Genomic DNA, 8,371 nt, shown 5'->3' with positions numbered 1-8,371 from the left:
AACATAAATTTTAAGATATATGGAAAAATAAAAAAACAAATATATATATATATATATATATATATTTAAAAATTATGTTTTAATAGGCTCCCATGTTGTGTGTGTGTATGTATGAGAGTTCTACCCAAGTGTGTGTAGGTATATATGATACAGATACAGATAGATGGATAGATCTTCTTAGGACACTACTGCAGACTTATGAGCTCCAAACTTCTTAGCCTGGCATTCAAAATCCTCTGCAACCTACCTTACCTTTCTTCCCACCTGCCCATCAACCCTGAACCCAAAGCTACAGCCCTTAGGATCAGTCTCTATGCCCAACCCACCTCTCCACCCCTACACCTTTGCCCCTGACATTGCCCTCGCCTTTCCTTCTGCAGAGACGCACTGCTGCTTCTTGCAGCTCCATATTTGAAGTTCCACCCAGGCCTCGCCCCTGACTCACAGTCAGAACTGATCTCTGCCTCCTCTGTGCTTCCAGGGCACATGGTTTGTGCTTGCCTGAGTGCATGTGTCCAACCCCCCCACCCCTACCCCACCCCCAACACACACAAAGAGTCCCCCTGGCTCATCAGCTGCGGTCCACAGCCTTGGGCGAGTGTCATTTACTGATTCAACAAACGTTTATTGACCACCTGCTCTATGCCAGCCACTGTTCTAGGCACTGGGGTTAGAGCAGGGAACTACCCCTCTAAGTTCCTACTCTCCTGGAGTTTATGCTTTAGAGAAGATGAAGAGTAAATGGATAAACCAACACAGTGCATAATTTTTCACGTGATGACAAATGCATGAAGAAACCTAAAGCAGGGGAAAGGGACTGCCCTAGAGAGGGTTGCTGGTTCTCATGTGGATTGGGCTTTGGAATGGAGGAGGTGACATTTCAGGAGCAATCTGAATGAAGTGAGGAGAACACCATGCAATATCTGGAGTGTTCCAGGCTGACAAAGAGGGAGGAAATAGCCATGTGTTCAGTCAGGGCCCAGCAAATGGATTTTGCATTAAACTGGGCACTGGGAGGGGGAGAGAAGATGGTCAGTGGTCCAGGAAGAGAGTGAGGGCAGCTTCTTATATCCTCCAGTAGTGGCAAACCTGCCCCAGCCCAGGTGACTGGGCTGTAACCAGTAGCACATTCTTTGGAAGCCACACCCAAGTTAGGCGTGTGTACAAGTCATCTACCAGTTAGGCTCCTGCAGGGAGGCAGCATGGAATATTTGCAGGAAAGAGAACCTGATTTTGCATTCAATCCTGGTTTGGGCCCATATCTGTGTGACCTTAGGAGCCACTTCATCTCCTTGAGCCTGTTTCTACCCAATGACTAGGGTAATAATGCCAACCTGGCTGGCATATTGTTAAGACATAATATTAAAAGCTTAATCTTTAACCATGAACTAGATCCTGTGCTTAACTTTTCTCATACCTTATCTCCCTTACCACTCAAAGCAACACTTTGAGGTATGCCTGGTGGTGTCAGAGGTTCAATTACTTGCCAAAAGCTACATCTTCAGTGAAATTCCATAAATGTGTCATGAAGTCAATGTCATGACCAGCATTTTTTAAAAAATGAAAAAAGAATCTCAGCAACAAGCATCACTCTGCTGCTTTGTTTTAGACCATACAGGGAAGAAACACTTGTCTTGCATAGGAAATAAAAAAATCAAAACAACAACAAAAAAGCAAGAAAACAAAAGTAACATTGACACAAAAGACCCTTTTATAACCTTGCTTTTGGAGAAAAAAACTCTAGAATACCATCAGTTTCATTAATTTCCACTCAACAAATTTCAACTTGCCATCATAATTTTCTATCACCTTATTTCTCTAGTTGGTGTTTCTTCATTCTTTGCTATGGAAACAGAAAACACCTGCACACCTGGTGTGTAGCCCTGGGCCCTCAGACCTTGGAAGTAGTTATTAATAGTTCTTATGATGATGATAACCACTAAGGTCTTATAAGAAGACCACATCCAGCCCTGATCTCTCTGCTATGTGGCTTTTAGGCTAATGAGCAGTATTATTTTAAAAGGAACCTTTTTTTTCCCTGAGCAGTAAGTCTCAACAATGGGCTTAAAATACTCAGTTTCAGGATCAGAACTCATTTTTGCCTTTCAAGTCTTATTATTGAAGAAATACATTTTGTGATTATATGTTATTGAAAGGACTCCTGGTCCCTGCACTGCAGAATGGATATTGCGGTAGCAGGCATGAAAACATCTCATTGGGCATCTCCATCAGAACTCTTGGGTGACCCAGTAAACTATCAAAGAGCAGTAATATTTTAAAAGGAATCTTTTTTTCTGAACAGTAAGTCTCAACAGTGGGCTTAAAATATTCAGTAAACCATGTTGTAAACTGGTATGCTGTCTTCCAGGCATTGTTGTTCCATTTACAGCAGAGAGCACAGGCAGAGAGAGTTAGCATAATTCTGAAGGGCCCTAGGATTTTTGGAATGGTAAATGGTTTCAATTTAAACTCACCAGCTGCATTAGCCCTTAACAGGAGCGTCAGCCTGTTTTTTGAAGCTCTGGAGCAGGCCTTGACCTATCCTCCTTAGCTATGGGTCTAGATGGCATCTTCTTGCAACAGAAGGCTGTTCCATCTGCGTCAGAAGTCTGTTGTTTAGTGTAGCCACCTTCATTCGCGACCTTCTGGATGACTTGCAGCTTCTCCATCAGCACTTCCTGCTTATCCTGCATTGTTCTGTGATGGAGACGCCGTCTTTCCTTAGACCTCAAGAATCCACCTCTGCGAGCTTCTGATGTTTCTTCTGCAGCTTCCTCCCCTCTCTCAGCCTTCACAGAATTGAAGAGTTAGGGACCTGCTCTGATGAGGCTTTGGCCTAAGGGAATGCTGTGACTGGTTTGATTTTCTATCCAGACCACTCAAACTTGCTCCATATCAGCAATAAGGCTCTTTTCCTTTCTTATCATTCATGTGTTCCCTGGAGGAGCACTTGGAATTTCCTTCAAGAACTTCTCCTTTGCATTCACAACTAAGCTAGGTTTCTGCTTCTCTTGGTTTTTGACATGCCTTCCTTGCTGAGCCTCATCATTTCTAGCTTTTGATTTAAGGCGAGAGATGTGTGACCTCTTCCTCTCACTTGAACACTTAGAAGCTGCTGTGGGTTATTCATTAGCCTCATTTCAATATCGTTGTGTCTCAGAGAGGCCTGAGGAGAGGGAGGGGGATGGGGAGCAGCCTTTTGGTGGAGCAGCCAGACACAGAAATGTAATGATTAAGCTGGCCTTTTTATTTGGGTGCAGTTCATGGTTCACGGCACTCCAAAACAATTACAATAGTAACATCAAAGATCACTGATCACAAATCATCATGACAAATATAATAATAATAATGAAACAATTTGAAATATTGTGATTACCAAAATGTTATGGAGAGACATGAAGTGAACAAATGCTGTTGGAAAAATGGCGCCAATAGATTGACTGAACACAGGGCTGCCATAAACCTTCAATTTGTAAAAAATGCAATATCTATGAAGTGCAATAACATAAGGTAAGCCTGTATGAGAAATATATTTTAGCCGTCTGAATGGCCAAATACATATTTCTTATAAATCGTAATATTGTAACCACCCTGGTGGGGGATGTTGATAATGGGGCAGGCTATGAGTGCAGGGGGCCAGGGAATACATGGGAAATCTCTCACCTTCTCCTCAATTTTTATGTGAACCTAAAACTGCTCTAAAAATATTGTCTTAAAAAAAAAAGCAGTGGAAGGGTTGCTCAGAAGGGAGCCATAGAGCCAGATGTCCTGTGTTTGAAGACTGGCTCCACCACCTATTAGTTCTGTGATATTGGACAAGTCACTCAACCTCTCTGTGCTTCAGTGGCCTCATTCGTAATGTGGAGAATACAAGTAGACCTACCCCTTTGGGCTGCTGTGAGGACTGCAGGAGTGAATATGTGTAAATGTTCTCAGGAAATGCCTGGCACATCCTAAGTGCTATAGAAGTGTCAGCTGCTACTGTCCCCCTATAGGCCGTGGGAAGCGCTGATAGAGGGGCGGCAAAGAACCTTAAATCCAGATATTTATGGGAGGGCTGCCTGAGGACAGCCCCTGCCTTCAGGCTTCCAGCGGCTTGACACCTCTGCCCTCCGTTTACAAGGAGGAATCCAGCTGTGGGCACCTCTGCTGGCACCCCCCTATCTTGCCCAGCCAGGCTTGGTGGTTTTGTCACGATTTCCTGTGGTTAAATGACTTTGAGGTGGAGGGGCTCCTCTTGGGCAAGATCAGGGCTTCCCTGTCACTCTTATCTTCTTGCTAGGGTCTCCACCCCTCTGCCGGATGCCTCCGCATCCCTCCCAACCTTCTCTTATCTCCAGAATCTTGCAAGTCACTCTCTCCACCTGGCCAAGATAACTGTGTGCAAATGTAAGCCTCTCGTGTTTGTGAAACACTTGCCCTCACATTTTATCAAATGAGGCTCATCACACCAATCTTGTTAGAAGGGGTATGGAACACTAAGGCCCAGAATGGTCAAATGACTAGTTTGAGATCTCACCGCAAGTAAGTGGCAGAATCGGGACCTCAGTCCAGCCCTCTGTCTATGTAATAAGAAAATACCTGACATCCACGCTTGGTGTGGCACCTATTGTATGACAGGCACTGTGCCAGGTTTTCAGCTACATAATCTCATTTAATTCTCACCTGTGCATCTTAAGTTTTATTGTGCATATGAATCCCCTGGGCATGATGGCAGGTTCTAATTCTATAGGTCCAGCACGGGCCTGAGATTCTGCATTCTAACAGACTCCCAGGGGATGTAGCCAGTATCTTCTCTGTGTCCTGTGGGGTAGAATTCATCACCCTCACTTTTTCAGGTGAGCAAATGGAGGTTCCAGCCAGTCTTGAGAGACTGCTCAAGACCACCCCACTAGCAGGTGGTGAGGCTAGATTCAAATCAGGTGTTTGGCTGTGAGATCCAGGGTGCTTGCCTGTATGTCCCAGCTGCCTTGCGCTGGGGTCCAGGCTGCATTTACTCCAGATTGCTGAAATACTATGATGTCACCATGATTCCATCACCACCCAGCTCAGCTGGCCCGCCAAGATGGCTTCCCCATCCTAGAATGGACTTCACGCCACGTGGCCTGACCTCCCAGCAAGGGATATATTATGATCGTAAAGTCCTTTGCTACACAGAAGTAATACGAGACCAAATGTTATAAATGCTCCCTTCAAGGGAAGAGAGGCTGAAGAACACTCCCCACACTGAGTCCAACATGCCAAGTTTGGCTGTGTGTGCCAGGCTGGCCATGCTAAGAGAAAGCCACGCTCTCTGTCCAGCATGGGCGTGGTGAGCACACAGGCGGGTGGGTCTCACCTTTAGTACCTGTTCCTATGAAGCTGGAAAAGACAAAGGTCACTCCGTTTTTATTCTTTTTGTAACAGCTTTATTTATATGTAATTCACATATAAAATTTATCCTTTTAAAATGTACAATTCAGTGGTTTTCAGTATAATCACAGCGTTGTGCAAACATCACCACTATCTAATTCCAGAACATCTTCATCATCCCCAGAGAAACCCCACGCCCATTAGCAGTCAATCCCCACTCCCCCCTCCCCTCAGTCACTGGAAACCACCGATCTACTTTCTGACTCCATAGATCTGCCTATTCTGGACATTTCATATAAATGGAATTCTACAATATGTGGCCTTTTATGACTGACTCCTCTCACTCAGTGTGCTTTCAAGGTTCATCCATGTTGTTATATGTATCAGAACTTCATTCCTTTTTAATGTCACATCCCATGGTATGGATATACCACAGTTTGTCTCCCCATGCATCAGTTCCTGGATATTCGAGTTATTTCCATTTTGGCAGGGTGAGGGAGGGGCTATTATGAACAATGCTTTTCATTGTTCACATACATTTGTGCAAAAGTGTTTTTGTGGACATATGTTTTCATTTCCCTTGGGTATGTACCTAGCAGTGGAATTTCTAGTTTAGAGGGTACCTCCGTTTAATACTTTGAGGAACTGCAGCATTCTTTTCCAAAGTGGCCGTCTGGGTTTTTTTGTGTTCTTTTTTTGCAATCCCACTGGCAATGCAGGAGAGTTCCAGTTTCTCATTATTTGCATTTATTCATTTACTTCTAAACCTTCTTGGTGAAGACTCCCACCTGAGCAATGCAAAGTGGAATAAACGTGCCGTGGCTGTGCACTGAAGTACACCAGCCCTTGGAAATAAGCAGGCCTGGCCTTGAGGGCTGCTCTCTCCTCTGAGCTCTGTGTTTTTTGGTAGTCATTTAACCTCTCCAGCTGTTTTCCCTCTTGAAACCTGAAGTATAATCTAATAATAGAGCTCGTAGACAAGGTTGAGAAGTTTTGAGCAATCTTGTACCTTTTTTTTTGTTTTTTTGCCATCCAAAGTCCTGATTCTAAAGTCATACTTGCTGTAAGAGGGACCCACTGGTGGTGAAGAGCAGCATAATGGGAGACAAATAGGTCTAGATGCAAATTCCAGGTTCTTCTGTGGCTGTCTCTGATGGGCCTGCAACCTTTACCTTTCTGCGTCTCCTGTTCATCTGCTGTGAAAAGGAGATTAGACATCCTATCACACTGTTCTTGTCAGGGTAAGATGTCTTGTGGTAAGCACACAATAGAGGACAGGCACTATTACTAAATGTGCAAAGATCCACTCATTCCACCGATACTGACTGAGGTGCTGTTAAGTGTCAGTTCCCATGATACAAAGATGATTAAGACCCTTCATGTTTGCAGCTCACAGGATCGGGGGAGTAGACAAATTGTGACCCTGTGTGACAAGTGCTACTAAAGTTCTCTGTGGTTGGGGAGGAAAGGGCTTGGCAAGCAGAAAGAAGCCACTTGAAGGTCTGGGTTGCACTGGAGCAGGTGAGAGGGGCCGCTTTTCTGCAGGGTGGACAGCAAGATTAAGGACTCCTAAGCATGGTCCCCTCTCACTACAGCCTCACCCACCCACATCCAGGACCTAGAAATGTCCTGTCGGCACAGAAGCTGGAGGGAGGCAGACCTCTGGCTTACAAATCCAGATAAAGGCTTAACACCCTCCCTGCGCGCACACACCCAGGCTCCTGTGATCTAAGGCCCCGTGGCCATAGGGCACTGGGGACACCATGAAGAGTATGTTTATGAGGAAAAAAGAGGTATGTGACATAAACTGGATTAGAGAGAGAGGCAGAAGGGAGCAGAGAAAAGGGCTTTGAGTTACGACTCTGACATTTAATAGCCTGTGATCTCTGGCAAGTCACAACTGCTTCATCTAGCCTCAGTTTACGCATCTGCAAAATGGGGATAAACACTACCCTACTAACACAGTGAATGTCAAGATGAAATGAGTTGGCATGAAGATGTTGTTGTAAAAGCTAAATGCCATCTACCTGAGTGAAGGTTGGTTGTGTCATCTGACAAATGGATAAACAAAATGTGGTATATATCATTCACCAGTAGGGAGAGGCATGAATCACTGATGCATGCTATAACATAGAGGAACCTTGAAAACTCTTGCTCAGTCAAAGAAGCAGGCACCAAAGACCTCATATTGTGTGATTCCATTTATATAAAATGTCCAGAATAAGCAAATGTACAGAGACAGACAGTAGATCAGTGGTTGCCTAGGGCTGAGGGCAATGGGGAGTCATTGCTAGTGGAGATAGGATTTCTTCAGAGTGATGAAATTTCTGGAACAAAGTAGTGATGATGGTTGCACAAGTCTGTGAACATACTAAAAACTACTGAATGGTACACTTTGGGTGAAATGTATGGTATATGAATTATGTTTCAATAAACTGTTTTTTTAAAAAAAGGAAGCATGGATGTTTGTTCTCCAGCACCCATCAGTGGTAAGATACCACGGAGTAACACAAATGAATAATTGTATTACCAAGTGGTTGCATAGTGCTTTCACATATACTCTTTTTAAAATTTTTATTGGCTTGTTTATTTGTTCATTCAGTCTACAGACATTTAACCCTGCCAGGTCCTGGGGATACAAGTGAAAACAAAGCTCTGATCTATCCTTAGGCAGCTCCTGGCCTCCTGGTCTGGAGGCAGGTAAGCTGATGGCCTGAAGGTGCTGTGACACGAGCAAAATGAGGCAGAGGAGAGAGGCCCCTTTGCTTTCGGGTGAATGGCAAGGTCAGAGCCTCCTGAGCATGGTATTTCTTGCTATGCCCTCCCCCACCCACATTCAGAACCTAGAAAAGGCCTGTCTGTGCAGAGGCTGGAGGGAAGCAGCCCTGTGGCCTGTAAATCCAGAGGTGATAAGGGCTGAACACCCTCCCTGAGCACACACCCAGTTTCTGTGTTTACAGGAGGGTGCCACAGGGGCACAGAGGACATCCATGCCCTGCAGGGGAATCTGAGAGGCTCC

This window comes from Manis javanica, chromosome 10, assembly GCF_040802235.1.
Source record: "Manis javanica isolate MJ-LG chromosome 10, MJ_LKY, whole genome shotgun sequence".
Lineage (NCBI taxonomy): Eukaryota > Metazoa > Chordata > Mammalia > Pholidota > Manidae > Manis > Manis javanica.
This window is presented reverse-complemented; position numbering follows the sequence as displayed.